An 18,681-nucleotide genomic window follows, 5' to 3' on the forward strand; every position below is an offset into this window, starting at 1 on the left:
CTCTCTGAGAGAAGTTTATAGCCATAAACACCTGCCTTTAAAAAGAAAAATCTCAAATCAGTAACCTGACCTTTCACTTTAAGAAAGTAGAAAAAGAAGAGTAAACTAAACCAAAGCAATCAGAAGGAAAGAAATAAAGATTAGAGCAGGCAAAACAGTAGAACAGATTAATGAAAACAAAAGCTGGTTCTTGGAAAAGATCAACAAATTGACAAACCTTTAGCTAGATGGACAAAGGAAAAAAGAGAGCAGACTAAAACTCAGGAATAAAAGACGGGACATTCCTAGTGACCTCACAGAAATAAGGAATACTTATTTACTTAGTTAATAATAATAATAGGAATACTTAAAAGGGAATACTGTGACTAGCTGTACGCTGACACATTGGATAACCTAGATGTAAAAGGACAAATTCTTAGAAATACACTATCAAAAATGACTTAAGGGGGCACCTGGGTGGCTCAGTCGTTTGGGTGTCTGACTCTTGGTTTCGGCTCAGGTCATGATCTGAGAGTCCTGGGATCAGGCCCCATGTCAGGCTGCACACTTAGTGCAGAGTCCACTTGTCCTTCTCCTTCTCCCTCTGCTCCTCTCCCACCCCCAAATAAATAAATAAAATCTCAAAAAAAAAAAGACTAAAGAAGAAAGAAAATTGCAGGGTGCAAGGTCAGTATACTAAAATCACTTGTATTTCTTTGTTTCTTTTTTTTTTTTTTTAAAGAGGAAGAGAGTGATTTTGGTCGGGGCGGAGGGGCCAGAGAGAGAATCCTAAGCAGGCTCTGTGCCCAGCATGGAGTCCAGTGCAGGGCTTGATCTCATAACCCTGAGATCATGACCTAAGCTAAAATCAAGAGTTGGACACATTTAACCAACTTGAGCCACCCAGGTGCCCCATCACTTGCATTTCTATATTCTAGTAATGAAAACTGAAAATGAAATTAAAACAATACTTCCATTTATAGTAGCATCAAAAAGAATAAAGTACTTACAAATAAATTTAACCAAGGGGAGGACAAGGCTTGTACACCAAAAGCTAGAAAACATTGCTGAAAGAAATTAAGGAAAATCTAAATAAGTGGAAAGACGTCCCATGTTCATGGATTGGAAGTTTTGATGCATGCTAAAACATGAATGAACTTTGAAAATATTATGCTAAGTGAAAGAAGCCAGACAGGAAGCTCCAGCATAAAAGATTTAAATACTCCAGATCTGAAAGCAGGCATAAAACAGATACTCTCAGCTTTGATGAATGGCCAGAGAATCAATGCTGATGGCTACAAGTTTGATCTAAGACTGAAATCTCAAACGTGAGTCAATATTGCACAACCACTTGATTTTTTTCATTATGGTTTTTTAAATTGAAATATTCACATAAGATACAATTTACTCACCTAAGATACACATTTTAGTGGTTTTTGGTATAGTCACGGGGTTTTGTAAAACTGACCACAGTCAGTTTTAGAATATTTTCATCAATCCAAAGAAATGCTGTAACCATTAGCAGTCAGTCCTCACTTGCTCTGTAGGCAGGCACTAATCTGCTTTCTATCACCATATATTTACCTATCCTGGACATTTCATATAAATGGCCTCACATAGTATGGCGGTCTTTGTGACTGGCTTCTTTCATTTAGTATCATGTTTTCAGGGTTCATCCATGTTGTGGCTTGTGTTGTCAGTACTTTATTCCCTTTTTATGGCCAAATAATATTCCATTTTTTTGGCTATACCGCAAGTTTTCCATTCGTCTGTTGATGGACATTTTGGTTGTTTTGGCTGTTACATTTATGCTGCAGTGAACACTGTGTGTAAGTTTTTGCACGGACATAAGTAATTTTCCTCATGCTCCTGTCTGTCTTCTGCTCTGCTGCCAAACTGGTTTGAAATTGTGATCCGGAAGCTACTTCCTCTTTAAAGGCCATGCAGTTATAGTCCAAGATCGTCAGTCTGGGGATCAGTGATCCCCTATGATCCCCTTGCGTAGCCTCATTGACTCTTCATTCTTGTGAACTGCCCAATCTCACCTTGGTCCCGAATGCCTCCCCATCCTCTCACTCCACCCCTTCCGTCTGGGGAGTGTCTGCCCCTCCAGCTTAGAAAACAGCCTCTATGCAAAATAGTTTTTGTCCCTGCTTCACTCCTGCAGGGGGGTTCATCCTTCACATGTTCCACTCCCTCCTCACAGAAACGAGGGAGCCTAGTTCTTCCTTGACTTCAGGACAGTATTTGCTGTATTTCAGGGCATATTCTTTGGGGATCTTTGCATCTGTAGTTCATTTTCCCTGTTCCCAAACTCTACAGGCTGGATCACAAGGGTACTAAAGTTGTCACTTTGCATGTCTGTCTTCCTTTCTAGACTTGTGAGCTCGTTTTTGCCTCTAGCATCTGGCATAAGGCTCAGCACATGACAGAGCTGACTGACTGTCTGAATCTATATATTGAATGTAATGGAATACATTAGAGGTTCATTTTTATAACTGGGGTTCTCAGCCCTGTGTGTAAAAAACTGGGAAAATTGTGGGGGAAAATGCAGATTCCTGAGGACCACACCCAAAGATTTGTGATTCTAGAGGTATAAAGTGAGACCCTGGGGTCTGCATTTGTGCAAGTACTGCAGGTGATGCATTGATCACACAGAATCACACACAGAGTAGTAATTAAGGTCGTGGACTTGAGTATCAGCTCTGCCCCTACTGTGACCCAAAGCCAATTACTTAGCTTCTTTGAGCCTCATTTTTCACTTTTCTCTTTCGTAAAATGGAGGAGTAACTGAGGCAGCCATGCACATTCTCTAGCATGACTTATATGTTTAATAGATTTTTAAATTATTATTTTTTTTGATGGCATTGGGTGCTGTCTGGTGACATAAACTACATTTTCTTAGACTGCTATGTCAGTTGAGTAATTTTAGGTAATTATAAATTACTTCCCCTTAGTTATAGAACTTTGCCATGTATCAAGTTGATTAAAAAGTTAAATAATCAAGCTGATAGGGATGATTCAAGCATAAAATCAGTGATTTATTAACAATTGTCTCTCGGTTCCTTCCCACCTAAATTCTCTGGCTCTGTGATTTTAAGGGACATTGTATTGGTTAAAAAAAAAAAATACAATTCTGGGGGAAGCAAGGAGGAGAAGAGAGGCTAATCCACAGATGCTTTGAGGAAAGCCACAGGGGGGGCCTCGAGGTCCTGTGGAGTTTCCCAATCTCCATGTGCTGCTTAGGCATTTGCAGTGTGGGGAAATGGTCACGCCCTGTTGGCATCTGTCCGTTCTTATACCCACGAGGAAACCCTTGAGGTTTAGGTGAACGTGGGATTTGTCATGCAGCTGGTTCCAGATGGTTCCCCCATTAAGACTTTTAGAAATGGGCATACCAAAGATTTCCTCTTATCTTTCTGCTGTGTTGAGTAGACATTACACAGACACCCCACCCATCTTGCTGCTCTTGTAAAGAAACATTTATTTAGAGGTACTCCCCAACTGTTTAAAAAAAAAAATACAAATTAATTCAAAAACTTAAAAACTTCAATTAATAATTTTAAGTTTTTTCCATTTAGTGGGTACTTACAGTGCAGGAGGAAATACGCAAAACGGAATAGTTAACATACAAAAAGAAAAACCTTTCTGGACGCTAGACAGTCTTATGCTATGAACCCAGTTTCCCCTTTCTTTACTTCCTATGGACGCTTCTGTAAGGATACATATGTATGGCTTTTTTGTTTGTCTTGCTTTTGTTTCCTGCAAGACAGATCTCTATTCTTGCTGTTTAAAAGTAGATAGGATACTGGGTCTTTTATTTCAAAGTCTGTGAGTTAAAATTGGACAGTCCGAAATGCATAATCTTTTAGTAAATGGAAAGATATATCTGATAGAGCTCTTAATTTGTCAAGAGCCATATAAGAAGTGCCAGAACCCTTTCCTTATCTAGCTGTAAATATGCATGAGAATACCCACCCTTTGGAGCCAGCAGTTTGGGACCAATTTCTTTTGGTCTCTGACTACTCACAGTCTGCAGGAAAGGGCAGGTTGTGACACTTGACCAGCTCACTAGAGCAGGAGCCTGTACGTGACACTCGGCACACACTGCTCTCTCAGGCCCCAAATGCAGCATTAATGCTTGGACCATGCATGCTTTATGTCGTAGGAGCTGTCTCATCAGCGGAGATAGATTCCCTAATACCATATCATCTTCCTTTAACTCTCTTACGAGTCATCCTAAAATAATTGTGCTAATCACTATAACTTCATTAACCATCCATTATAAAACAAGCCCTTGTGAGTTTGCCTTTTATCTAACAAGTACATATTCTCTTTTAAATTGTGTCCTGCCACTTACTGTTTACTGAAGTTTTAGAATACTAGAATTATTACTGTTGAAAGGGCCTTGGCATTCTGATTTACTGTCAGGTTTACAAATGTCGGACTGAAAAGCCCCAAAGGATAAATGATGGCCTCAAGGCTGTCTCATGAGTCCATGGCATCTCACATAAACAACCTTCAGCACTATTGCTTTAAGGATTAAATCTTCCTTGTTTTTTAAATTAGTGTCTCAGTTTGTACCCATTATGTTTTTATTTATTTTTTCTACAGTTATGCTTTTAAATTTATTATTATTTTTTAAAGATTTTATTTATTTGAGAGAGAGAATGAGAGACAGCATGAGAGGGAGGAGGGTCAGAAGGAGAAGCAGACTCCCTGCTGAGCAGGGAGCCCGATGCGGGACTCGATCCCGGGACTCCAGGATCATGACCTGAGCCGAAGGCAGTCGCTTAACCAACTGAGCCACCCAGGTGCCCCTTAAATTTAATTTAAATATGCAGTTAACATTCATAATTCTTAAGTGCTTATAGGGAAAAGTGCGAATCCATTGGCCTATTTCATAACCTCTGTAATTTCTGCTTCCCAGAAGCAACTACTTTCGGTTCTTCTAGCTGTTTGGTTAGGGATTGACAGTATCAGATTGATAAGGTAACCAAGAAAATAATTTATACTTTCAGTATATTTTCTTCGATTCTAAAATTTGTATTGAGCAGCTTCTGGTGTACCATTGTTTTCTTGTTCTGGAAAAACCTAACTGAATATAGTCAAGGGGCCTCTAAAGGTTAATTTAAGATAGCTTTACTTCGGATGAAAAATCTTTGTTTTCTGATAAAACGCCAGACCTAGAATTGGATTAGTTAATCCAAAAGATAATGAAAGCACTTAATCTAGTACAAAATAGTTTTAGTAAATGAAAAAAAAGCTTTTAGAACTGCCTGAGGTAATTTAATCTCAAATAACCATTAAGAATGCACAGTTTTATTGAGGGATTTGCTCATTAATGCTTGGGCTAGAGAAGAAAAGATTGTACATGTCTTAGTGGAGATCATTGGAGGCAGAAAAACTGACAGACTTGAATGATTTGGAAGTAATGTTTTATGTGCTGTGCTTTACTTGCTTTCTAACAGTTTTTCTTGAGAGAAAAATTAACTTGTCAAATACATACTGAGGTGTGCGCCAGATAGCGCTCTGGGTGTTAAAGCAGAATCAGGAAATAAAAAGACAGTTTCTCGTCTCGGGAAAATTATGGTCTAGTCCGTAAGAATACATCAGTAATTAAAACTAAATATAAACTTCTGTTTAGGTAGAATATCAGACCAGACTCTACTGAGAATTACGATTTTGTTTAAAATAGTAGTGCGTGCATGTGTGTGTGGGGTGTGTGTGTGTGTGTGTGTGTGTGTGTGTGTGTGTGTGTGTTTATTTCAAGGCACCGGGGGACTAACCTAGGCAGCTAGGATCAATTTGGCAGGAGCCAAAATTGCAGAAAGAAAACACATTGACTTGAGTTCCGTATTTACCCCTGCTTTTTTAAACCGTTGGAGTATTGGCCAACTCGTGGCATGAGGCAGAGACCAAACAGAAAGCAGTGGTCCAGACCTTGTTTCAGAATCTCTGAGTAGGGATGCTAAAATTCGAATTCAGAGCTACTAAAACAGTCAATATTTGAGGGTCCTAAATCCCAGGGGAAAGACAATGCCAGAGTAGCGGACTCAACAGTTTGATTCAGCTTTTGCCCTCAAGGTTGTTTGTCATGTCCTAAGTAAGGTGTACAGAGGCCAACTTAGATTCAGCAGAATCTGCTGCCGGGAGGATAACACTTTAGCCCCATTTTATTGAAAAAATCATCTCTCCTCATTGAATGATGTTGGCACCCTTGATAATTCATTTGACTATATACACAGTTTATTTCCTTGACCTTCTAAAACCTTACGGTTTATCTCTGGTCTCTTTATTCTACTCCATTGGTATATAGGTCTGCCTCTGCCAGTACTGCACTATTTTCATCGCTGGAGCTATGCAGTAAGTTTTGAAATCAGGAATTGTGAGTCCTCTAGCTTTGTTCTTATCTTTTTTTTTTTTAAGATTTTATTTATTTATTTGACAGAGAGAGACACAGTGAGAGAGGGAACACAAGCAGGGGGAGTGGGAGAGGGAGAAGCAGGCTTCCCGCGGAGCAGGGAGCCTGACACGGGGCTCCATCCCAGGACCCTGGGATCATGACCTGAGCCAAAGGCAGACGCTTAACGACTGAGCCACCCAGGCGCCCCTAGCTTTGTTCTTATCTTTTCAAGATTGTTTGACTCTTTAGGGTCCCTCAAGATTCCATATGGATTTTAGGAGTGTTTTGCTATTTTTGTAAAAAAAATTGTCATTGGACATTGATAGGAATTGCATTGAATCTATAGATCACTTTGGGTAATAATAAATCATAATAGTATTAAGTCTTCCAACCCATGAATATGGGATGTCTTTACTTTCAGCAGTGTTTTGTAGGTTTTATCTTATAAGTCTTTCACTCCTGGATTAAGTTGGTTCCTAATTGTTTTATTCTTTCTGATGCTCTTGTAAATGGAATTATTTTGTAATTTCTCTTTTAGGTTGTTCATTGTTAGTGTATAGAAATGCAGCTGATATTTGTATGTTGACCTTGATCCTGCTAGTTTGGTGAATTCATTAGATCTAACAGTTTTTGTGGGTAGAATGTTTAGGGTTTTCTTCATAGAAGATCATATCATCTGCAGACAGAGATAATTTTACTTCTTCTCTTCTCACCTTTTATTTCTCTTTCTTCCCTAATTGCCCTGGCTAGAACTTCCAGAACTATGTTGGGTAGAAGTGGCCAAAGTGGACATCCTTGGCTTGTTCTTCCTCAGCTTAGAAAAGAGCTTTCAGTTTTTCACCATTGAGTGTGATGTTTGCTGTGGGTTTTTCATATATAGCTTTTTATAGTGGGAGGTAGTTTCCTTCTATTCCTATTTTTCAAGTATTTTTATCATGGAAGGTTGTTGAATTTTGTCAAATGCTTTTTGTGTACCAACTGAGATGATCATGTGGGTTTTTTCCCCTTCATTCTGTAAATGTAGTTAGTATATCCCATTAATAGATTTTTGTATGTTGTGAACCATCCTTGCATTCCAAGAATAAGTCCTACTTGGTCATGGTGTATAATCCTTTTAATGTGCTGCTGAATTTGGTTTGCTAGTATTTTGTTGAAGATTTTTGCATCAGTGTTCATAAGAGATACTGGTCTGGAGCATTGTTCTCTGGTAGTGTCTTTGTCTGACTTTGGTATCAGGGTAATGGTGGCCTCATAAAATGAGATAGAAAGTGTTCCCTCCTCTTCAATTTTTGGAGAAGTTTGAGAAGAATTGGGGTTAGTTCTTTAAATGGGTAGAATTTATCAGTGAAGCCATCGGGTCAAGGGCTTTTCTTTACTGGAATTTTTTTCGGTTACTGATTCAGTTATCTTACTAGTTAAATATCTATTCAGATTTTCTATTCTTTGTAGTTCATTCTTGATAGGCTTTGTGTTTCTAGGAATTTCCCCATTTGATCTAGTAATCCAATTTGTTGGCAGACAGTTGTTTATAGTACTCTGTTATAATCCTTTTCCTTTCCCTAAACTTGGTAGTAATATTCCGTTTCATTTCTTATTTTAATAATTTGAGGCCTCTTCTCTCTTTTTTTCTGAGTCAGTCTAGCTAAAGGTTTGTGAATTTTGCTGACTTTTTAATGAATCAACTTTTGATTTCATTGATTTTTTTTTTCAGTTGTTTATTTTCTTTTGTTTACCTCTGCTCTGATCTTTATTATTTACTTTCTTCTGTTGACTTGGGGTTGTTTGTTCTTATTTTTCTAATTCCTTAAGTTTTAAAGTTAGTTTGTTGATTTGAGATCTTTCTTATTTTTTAATGTGTAAGAGTTTATTGCTATAAACTTCCCTTAAACTGCTTTCTCTGTGTCCCATAAGTTTTGGTATGTTGGGTTTTACTTTTCCTTTTTCTCTTATTATTTTCTAATTTCCCTTGTGAATTCTTCTTTGATCCATTATTTGCTTAAGATAATTTATTTTGAGTGGTAAACCAACCTTGCATTCTTGGGACAGACTCTTCCTAGTTATATTATCCTTTGTAGCAAGTCATATTCAACTTGCTAAAATTTTGTTTAGAATTTTTGCATCTATGTCTGTGAGGAATATTGGTCTGCAGTTTGTTTGTTTGTTTTAAGATTTTATTTATTTATCTGAAAGAGAGACACAGAGAGAGAACACAAGCAGGGGGAGTGGGAGAGGGAGAAGCAGGCTTCCCGCTGAGCAGGGAGCCTGATGCGGGGCTTGATCCCAAGACCCCGGGATCATGACCTGAGCTGAAGGCAGACGCTTACCGACTGAGCCACCCAGGCGCCCCTGTTTGTTGTTGTTTTTTTTTTTCATTGTATTTATTTATATGACAGAGACACAGCAAGAGAAGGAACATAAGTAGGGGGAGTGGGAGAGGGAGAGGCAGGCTTCCTTCTGAGCAGGGAGCCCGATGCGGGGCTGGATCCCAGGACCCTGGGATCATGACCTGAGCCGAAGGCAGACGCTTAACGACTGAGCCACCCAGGTGCCCCTGGTCTGCAGTTTCTTGGTTAATAATGTCTTTACTAGGGTTTGGTATTAGTAATGTTGATTGTAGAATAAGTTGGTAAGAATTCTTTTTTCTTCAGTTTTCTGGAAAAGTTTATTTACAGTTGGTATTCCTTCTTAAATATTTGGTAGAATTCCCTAGTGAAGTCATCTTTACTGGCTGTCTTTGTAGGAACATTTTTGACTACAAAATCCACTTTCTTTAATAGAGACATGGGGCTATTCAGATTATCTGTTTCTTCTTGAGTGAGGTTTGGCTAGTTGTGTCTTTCAAGGAATCTGTTCATTTCATCTGAGTTGTAGAATTTATTGGCATAACGTTGTTCATAATATTCCTGTCTCCTAGGTATCTGTAGAATCTGAAGTGTTGTCTCTGCTCTCATTCCTGATAACACAACTTATGTATTCTCTCTTTCTTCCTTATTAATCTAGCTGGAGGTTTATAAAACTTATCTTCTCAATGAACCAGTTTTTTAATTTATTTTCTTTATTCTATTTTTCTATTTCATTTCTTTTTGCTCTGGTCTTTATTATTTCCTTTCTTCTGCTTACTATTTGGGTTTTAGTTGCTCTTTTTCTTTAGTTTCTTAAGGTAGAGTTGTCATCATTTGAAGCTTTTCTTCTTTTTTGCTGTAGACACTTCTTGCTAGAGTATTCATTTAGTGGCATCCCACAAATTTTGATCCATTTTCATTCAGTTCAGAATACTTTTCTGTTTTGATTTCTTCTTTGATCCATGGATTATTTAGAGTATTTCATTTAGTTTCCAAACACTTGAGGATTTTTCAGAGATATTTCTGTTACTGATTTCTAACTGAATTTGATGATGGTCAGAAAATGTACTTTCTATGACTTGGATCCTTTTAAATTTATTGAGACTCATTTTGTGGCACAGAATGTGGTCTAGCGTTTAAGAAAACGCTAGTCCCCTGTTGGAGAAAGGCTCTATAAATGTTAATTAGATACCATTCATTGACTGTTGATCATATCTTCTGTATCTCTATTTTCTAGCTACCTCTTCTATCCATTTTTGAACAAAGAATATTGCAATCTTTTGATTATAGTTGTAGATTTCTCTACTTCTCTTTGTAGTTTTAACAATGTATTCTAAAACCGTTACCAGTACATAAATTTGAAGGGTTATCTCCCCTTGAGAAATTTACCTCGGCCATGATGAAGTGACCTTCTTTATCCGTGAGAATATTCTGTGCTGTGAAATCCTTGTTTTATATTAATATAGCCACTCTATCTTTCTCTTGATTACATTTAGTGTAGTATACTTTCTCTAGTGTGTGTGCTTTTTGCAGGTAGCGCATAGTCGAGTATAACCATATTTTTTAAGTTATTCTTCTAATGATTATTCTAGGTATTACAGTACACATTTAAGGTTGATTTATCCCAGTTGATTTAAGGTGTCCCAGTTGATCTAAGGTTTTTCTGACTTAATATGGTAAAATATAGCAATTTTTGCTCTACTGGAGGTCCTTTTCTTCCCTCTTCCTTTGTGTTGTTATTGTATGTATTACATTTATCTGTGTTATAAACCCAGCAGTACAGTACTATAATTATTATTAATTGTTATGGTTTTTTTAAAAAATAAAAGAGGAAAACAGATGAGAACAATTTTAGGCATGAGGGCTACAGACTCCCACTGTTCTTACCTGAAATTATTTGCCTTTGATTCATTTCCAGAGCCCTGAAATTATTATTTTTGACAATTTCGTCCAGTTTTATATTTGTTTCTTAGAGAGAGGAATTGTTGACCTCTCCTCCACCACAGCTGGAAGTTTCCTCACATGCTTCCTTTTTGGATTTCTTTTCCCCCGACCCTCTTTCACTAAGCAACAACAACAAAGGAGCACTTAGCCTTTCTTCTCCCAGAATTGTGTGTCCCCGTGGACTGAAGAGTCCGTAGAATAAGAACTAATGGACAGATAAAAATAGCTCAGCCCCCCTCCCAGCTTCCTTTGAAATATTAGGCTGTAGACAAATAGGAGAAGAGGAAGTTCTCTTAATAAACTTATGAAGTGTTCATATGATAACTTGCTAGTGCCTACCTGGGTGGCCCAGGCACCTGGCTTTTGCCACGCTCCCTTGGGTCACTTTGCATTTCCAGCATTCCAAAACTTGTGGGGTGAGTGAATTCTCTGTATAAAGTAGCTTTCCTTACCTGAAAAGCTCGTGTTTCTTGTGATTCCTCTTGTTCACTGCATGCTGAGACAAGAAATAGAGAAGGGTCCCCTGTACCCGTGACCCCGGCCACTGGTCTGTCCAGTGCTGTCCAAATGGTATTTCCATTGATACTCCCCTTCTTTTTCGGAGAGGTCTTCAGTCTCTCATGCCAGAAACATCATGGAGTGCCTCTTCCCCGCCCCAGTCCTTCCTTCCCTGTCTTCCCTTTCCACTTCCCTAGTGTCCTCTCTTTGTGATTCCAGTTAGGACTGAGGCAGGGGAGGGTGGAATGGGAGAGGTCAGGAAAGCTGGGAGTTCTGCCAGTAGATAGAGTACAGTTAAAATAATACATTTGGAATGCCTGATAGTCAACGCAAAGCTTAGATGCTTTCATTTCCTCTTCTGTAACTGGAATCTTAGGTCACAGGAATGACTTCCCAGAGTTAAAAAATAAAAAAGGTGCAGGCAGTAGATAACGGTTTTGATCTGAATTGAATCTAGGTTGAAAGTCTTTTTTTTTTTTTTTTTAATTTTACATTGTCAATTTGGCTGGAAACTTAAGTTTCCATACAGAAAGATCTTATTGTTTGTAAATATCACTGTGTTTCAAGGGTTAAAAATACTTGAACAAAGGGAAAGGGAATGGCAGGTTTGTAGTCCCACCCGGTCTTTATGTAGACTTGCATATACCCACCCGCGCTCTCCATGCAGCCATTCACGCTGCCACAGCCTGGTCATTCTGGGCCCTCTTGTCCAAGAAGCTGGCAGCGGCCCGGCATGAAGTTCACATGTCTACACAGAGCTCTTATGTCAGGCCTCCTCACGGGCCTGTGCTCTCTGCTGCACACAGCGGAGGTTAGGCAGATGGCCTCATGGTCACAGTGGAGTGAAAGAGTGGTTTCCTGTTTTCAGGGGATTTCTTTCAAGGCCAAACATAGCAGCTGGGAAACAGTTTTCCCAGAATCACAATGTACTTCTTGGGTTCTGTTTAAACATAATTTGACAGTCATGGTTAACATCTATTTCCAGAAATGTCAAGGCTGTAATTTTTTTTTAAATTAATTGCTTAATGGCATTACGATATGCCAGCTTGATCCATGTTCTCGTGTGTGGTAGGTGACACTACCCAGTCAAGATTGCCCCCCAGCTGACACCAGTTCTTAAGTTGCTGATGCTTACATTTCTCATTGCGAGCGTCTTTTGGAGCCGCATTTCAGGGCCCTGGAGCGTGGAAAGGTACTCAGGAACGGTGGGCTACCCCCAGCGGTAGCAGTCTCACATGGACCTGTCGTGACTTCATGGACAGAATGCGCCTGTGGAAGTGTGAGACGTGAGAGGGACCTGAGGAGTTTGAACAGAGCCAGAGAGGCCTGTCATTCCCCTTAACTCCGGCTTCTCTTCCTCGCCCCCTCATTCTTTCCCCCATTGAACTCCCACCCGTAGAGAAAATCTGCTGAATGTAGAAACCTGGTTTGATTGCCCGTGCTCTTGGTTAGCTGTAAGGTAATTGTCACAGGAGTTTGTTTGCTTAGATAAAATTTGAGGTACTTAATCTGAATCAGCACCCACAATTCCATTCTCAGAAGTTGGAGAACATCAGACTTGAGATGACCCCTAGGAATTCCGCAGATGGGGTTTCACTTCTCAGGTGATGGAACTGCAAATCGGAGAAGTGGCAGGCTTGCCTGAGATCATACACCTGGGCCTCCAGACACCCAGCCTGGGCTCTTGCCACTAACCACCCTGCCTCCCCAGCAGGGTCCCAGGCTCTTCACTAGGTTTCCAGTAAATGGGTATTTTTCTTATGAGTAATGCCGAGAAATAGAGGAGAAATCAGATAAGTAACATTTTCAGGAGCTGCTTCGTTCTTTTGCTAAAAGCAGAATCATTAGATTATTCGAGTCAAATAATCATTATATATCAGATAGCTCACACAGTCCTTCACTGCCTGACATCATGAGAAAATTGTGTGTGTGTGTGTGTGTTTGTGTGTTTGTGTTTCATTCACTTTGGTTGCGATGCCAGCATAACAATATGAAGTCTACAGAGGAGTTGAAATTTGACAGGTTAATTCTATTATATACATGATGCTCTGGCTTTTCACAAATGAGTTTAGCCTGAGGTCATTCAGGAAATTTAGGGTGACCTCTCTGTTTGTAGAAGCAGGTAATTTGTAAAGATGCTCTATTGCTGCCTCATGATATATAATTACAGAAAGGGTAATTAACCATTAGATACTGGAGGGAGGAGGAAAGACAAACTAGTTTCCTTTCCAAAAGGGCTCTTTAGATCCAGGAGAAAGGAGGCTGGTCTGGTTACCTACTGCTGCATAACAAACACCACCCCAGAAGTTAATGGCTTACAATAATGATGACATTTATTTAGCCCATAAATCTACAGTTTGGGTGGAGCTTAGTGGGAACAGCTCATCTGTACTCCATTCAGCTTCATCTGAGGCTCCTGCCTTCCTCATGTCTGGTGGCTGATGGTAGCTGAGATTTTCACTGGGCTTCCTCGCGGCACGCTGGCTGTGTTCCAGGGCAAATGTACCGAGAGAGCTGGGCAGTAGCCCCTCATCTTGTATGACCTAGTCTTGGGGGTCATGCAGCATCTCTTCTGCCACATTCTGTTTGTCAAGGCAGGCACAAAAGCCTGTCCAGTTGCAAGGGGAAGGGAGTTAGATTCCACCTCCTGATGGGACGCAGCAAGGTTCTGGAGAGGATATAGGGCCAGAAGTACTGCTGTGGCCTTTTTCGAAAAATCCAGTCTGCCACAGAGACTGTTGTTTTTTATTTAAGTAGAACAGCCAGTAACATGACATTAACCTGGCAGAACCTTATAATGATATTTTTAAAAATACTGCCTCACAGGTGAGAGGGAACCTGGATGGAGTGGGGCAGTCTGGCAAAGAAGTCTGCCTTATGAAAGCTAGATGCATTTGCCTATGCAGGTCTGTGTAGCAAATCATGCAGCAGCACCCTGAGAGCTTGGGGATATGACTGTCCGCCTTCTCAGAGCCCACCCAGGGTGTGGGTTCCATCAAGGTCAGTTGGACTGTGTCTGGTTCCACCGCGGTTTAACCCGGAACTACGTTCAGGTACGGCACTCTGAAATACTGGGAAGAAGTACGAAACTTAAAAACAGAGAGAACCTAGGCGGCACCTAAATGTGTTTGTGGCCCTGGGATCCCTTGTTTGAAAAAAACAGATGCATTGATAGAATTGACATATGATAAACTGCACATATTTAAAGTTTATAATTCGATGACTTGGGCCTGCGAAACCGCCCCCGCACATGGTGAGGGTATCGAGGCCCATGGAAGATTCCTTCAGCCTCTGTATTCTCTTCATCGTGCCTTTTCCCACCGCCGCCCCCGGGCAGCCACGGTCTGCTGTCCCTGCATAGTGTTTGCATTTTTTATAATTTGCTGTAAATGGGATCACAGCGTGTATAATTTGGGGAGGGTTCTGGCCTCTGTCACTTAGCATAATGATTGTGAGATTTATTCATATTGTGTATATCAATAATTCATTTCTTTTTTTTTTTTTTTCTGAAGAGCCAGTCCGCTCTATGGAAACATCACCATTTGTTTATCTATTCAGCTGTTGCTAGACATTGGGTTGTTTCTAGTTATTGCTTCTAAGTAAAGCTCCTGTGAACATTCATGTGCAGGTGTTTGCCTAGACGTCTGTAAAGTGGATTGGCTGGATCATGTGGCCGGTATAGGTGTCACTTTTTAAGAATCTGCCAGACGGTCTTCCAAAGTGGCTGCACCAGCAGTGTGGGAGAGTTCCAGTTCCTTTACATCCTCACCAAGACTTCGTGTGGTCGGCCTCCAGCCGTTCTAATAACTATGTGGTGATACCTCGTCGTGGTTTTAATTTTCCAGTTGCCTGGGAACTAATGGTGTTGAGCATCTTTCCGTGTGCTTGTTTGCCATCCATGTATCTTCTTCCGCAAGGCGCCTGCACACAAGAAGAGTGGTCGTTAAATACAAGGAAGGATATGATGCAGTCTAGAGCATGACCTTTGCCCTCAGGGAACTTTCGAAGTTATTTCTGAAATGTAATATTTCCAGGCCTTTTAAAATGATGCCTTTTCCTGGGCATAATTTAACCTTTTTAATGACTCAGATTTGTAATCATAAGCATTCGTGACCGTACTGTGTAGAATCCAGTTTTGAGTGGCCTTTATACTTCTGCTGCCTCATATCCCTCCTTATGACCCTCAACCCTCTCTATTTGGCTGCATCCTAATGTGTATTTTACCAAGAAACGACAGAAAGTGCCTGTGACCAACTTGCATGCAAAACAAAACAGCAAAATATGGGGTCGGGAGTAAAGCACCACGTACAGGGCCCCAGCGGCACGCAGGCTCCTCCCCTCCCTTGTGACAGCATCATGTTCTCCCACTGGTGGTATCTGGTTATGTTTGGTCCAGAGTAAAGTGTTTCCACCATTTCCCTTCACATTTACTACACTAATGGGAAAGTAAGTAAACCACTGAGTTTGGGTGTACAAGAGGGTGGTGGTTCCACAGGTGTGATACCTGTTTTTGGATGTTTTGCCATTTTCCCTCTGCCAAAATGATACCTTGTAGGTGTAGAAACAAATACCCTGAAAGATTTAAAAGAACACTTTAATTCCTGCCCTAAGCAGTAAGATAAGTTCCTCTTAAGATGAGCACTCTATTGAGCATCTCTTTCCCAAGATCATTTCCTTCCCAAGCTACTGAAAGACCACACCCACTTCACATCCAGGCTGCCTTGTACATTTGGTGTCCTGGGTCAGACCAGGTACATTCCCTGTGATTTCAGAAATAGAAGTGCCGTGCCAGGGCAGACCAGTAGTCTTTCTAGGCTCATGTTTTGTCTGGGGATGTATCAGAGGGTGTTCTCAGGGGCAGGTGATTCTCCCTTGAAACGTGAGTACCAGGAAGATAACGATGCATCCAAATGGGCACCTTCCCTGCTAGGGGCTTGCCACCAGTGCCCTGGTCTAAATCTTTGCTCTGTGTAGGATTAATGATGTCTTGTAGTGTCTGTGTGGAAATACCCTTTTGTGCATAAATTACATTTTTCAAATTTAAGGTGTTTGGATGAGTCTAGGTATATTTTGTGTCTATCCTTCATGCTTTATAAGTACTGTCTGCTAGCAGCCCTCATTTTTAGAATCTGAAGCATTTTTTTTGTTTGTTTGTTTTTTAAGACCTACCTCCCTACTGAAGCTTTCAGATCTTCTGGACCTTTTTTCCTAAATTCCTCTACATTCTCAGTTTTCTTAAATGAGCACATTATTCAGCAAACCTTTGTGAAGTGCCTGAAGAGTGTGCTAGGTTTTCAGGTCAGTGCTTGGCAAAAACACGCCTGAGAGAGGGAAGCTGAGTCATATACGTGCCGTTCGTTGCAGTAGGCACAGGGGAGACATGTGACAGAAGTCCGTGCGACTGTCACAGAGCCATCAGACCTTCATCTCTGGCCCAGATAGCAGGTGTCCCGAAGTTCCAGGGTGTGAACTAGAGGAGAGGGACTTGGAACCAGCATGGCTGTCTTCTGGTACTCCAGGGCCTCTCCTGGGGTGGGGACAGCAGTCTGCTGTCTCATGCTTGTTTGGTCTGGAAGGTGGAATCAGCACCATCTCGGGGGAGGGGGGAAAGGATATGCCTAGCTCCAGCCGAAGGAGCTGTTCCATGTACCTCACAGACTCTTACAAATCCCCATAACTGGGTTATCTTTCCTATTTTGCGGAGAGAACGGAGATTCCTGCGAGGTAAACTGCCCCCACAGTCTTGGAGCTAGTAGGGACTAACCCCAACATTCAAAGCCCAGGCCCGAGGGACTCGTTCAAACCCATGATGCCTCTGTCACACCATTCTGCTTTTCCAGAGCGGTGGCTTTCACATCGGTATAAAGAATTTCCTAAGACTTAAAATGGAGGAGCAGTTGGCCTTGTAAAGAGCTCTTATTCCTGTCACCTTTTCCTCAGAGAAGGCATCTGAACAGGGTTTTTGTGTGAGCCATGGCTTCTTCCATTAGGCAGCCTTCAAGGCCCACAGCACCCAGATTACCCTGCATCCATCTGTTTTAGAGCCTGAGTACAAAATTGGTGGTGTTTGTCTCAAGGGTAAACTAAAGGAGGCCATCCCAAGGATGTTTTGGAATGGCCAATTTTCTTGCCCTCAAACACACGAATTCTCAGGGAAGCCATTGGGGGTTAGGACGAAGAGACAACACGGCCTCTCTCCTCCTCTTCTGCCAAGCCCTTCCCTAGAGCACACACCACGGTAAATGTTGCTTGAGGATTACTGTGAGTGTCTCCTTTAGTTCAAATTGCATTTTAGTGAGTAATAACCCCTGCCAAAGCTAAATGAAATCTAGAAAAGGTAGGACTAATTCCTAAGCTGCTCACAACATGCCCAGGGCTCATGAATCAGCTATGACCTAGCCATCGGCTCTTGCCTGCCGTCCCTTCCTGGTGGTAGTTTTTCTGAATTTTCAAAAAGCAGGCATCCTGGTTCCTGTGAAAGGTCTCCCTTTGGTGGAGGGGTTTATGGGAAACGCAGGGACATTAATCCCATCTCTTAGGGTGACATTTGCTAACTAATTTTGAATTGTTCCCCCAAAATACGTTCATTTGACTGAATCAATTTATAGTTTGTACCTTAGATTTTGTTTTTGTGAAGTTTCAGTATAGCTGGAGCTGTATCCTAGAAGTGTGCTTGCTACTTTGGGCAACATCATTGTGGTTAAACCTGGCTGCCTCACCCAGAGAACCATGGCAGCTTCCCTCTCTTGACTTCAGAGCAGCCGTGCACAGAGAATGATTGAATGTTTATTGTTTGTTTTTAAGAAATTTTTTTTTTAAGTAGGGCCATAAAAATTCCCATAAAACCCACTCTTGAATCATTACCTTTAAGCAACATAACTGTTCAGTGAACACTCTAGGGTAAGTTGGCTGCTTATGAGATCTACTCAGTGTATAGAGTTTATTGAGCATGAACTACTTCAGAACATCTACCAGTTTTTGTTTTTGTTTTTTTTTGGGGGGGGGTGTTGTTGTTGTTTTACCATGGTAAAACAGACATAACCTAAAATTTTACCACTCCAGCCATCTTTAAGTCTACAGTTCAGGGACATTAAAGTCTGTTCACAGTATTATACAACCATCACTACTGTCTGGTTCCAGAACTCTTCCTCACCCTAAAGGGAAACCCCCATACCCATTAGCAGTCACTCCGTATTTCTGGCCCCTGGCAACCAGTAATCTGCTTTCTGTCTCTGAACCTCACCAGTTGGGTTACTACATATAAATGGAGTCATACAACACATGGCCTGTGTGTCAAGCTTTCACCTAGCACAGAACGTTTCAGGACTTATCCACGTTGTAACGTGTCAGTACTGCATTTTATTTTAAGGGCTCAAAAAGATTCCATTGTGTGGACATACCACATCATGTTTATCTGTTTTTCTCTTTGGTGGACATTTGTTGCATGCTTGTTTCCACGTTTTGGCTGTTGTGAGTAATGCTGCTATGGACATTTTTGTGCAGGGATTAGTT

At 40.9% G+C, this 18,681-nt stretch overlaps 1 protein-coding gene and 1 long non-coding RNA gene across 4 annotated transcripts in view; one reads left to right on the forward strand and one right to left on the reverse strand.

Moving 5' to 3' along the window:
- Positions 1-11,371, reverse strand: part of LOC113912665 — a 32,824-nt gene extending 21,453 nt beyond the window's left edge. Inside the window, exon 1 of the long non-coding RNA XR_003516919.1 lies at positions 11,124-11,371. This is a non-coding gene — a long non-coding RNA (uncharacterized LOC113912665). The remainder of the gene's footprint in view (positions 1-11,123) is intronic.
- SPECC1L (sperm antigen with calponin homology and coiled-coil domains 1 like) overlaps positions 1-18,681 on the forward strand; it is a 130,076-nt gene that overhangs the window by 101,372 nt on the left and 10,023 nt on the right. The window lies entirely within an intron of this gene.

The sequence above is a fragment of the Zalophus californianus genome, chromosome 14 (assembly GCF_009762305.2).
Source record: "Zalophus californianus isolate mZalCal1 chromosome 14, mZalCal1.pri.v2, whole genome shotgun sequence".
Classification (NCBI taxonomy): domain Eukaryota; kingdom Metazoa; phylum Chordata; class Mammalia; order Carnivora; family Otariidae; genus Zalophus; species Zalophus californianus.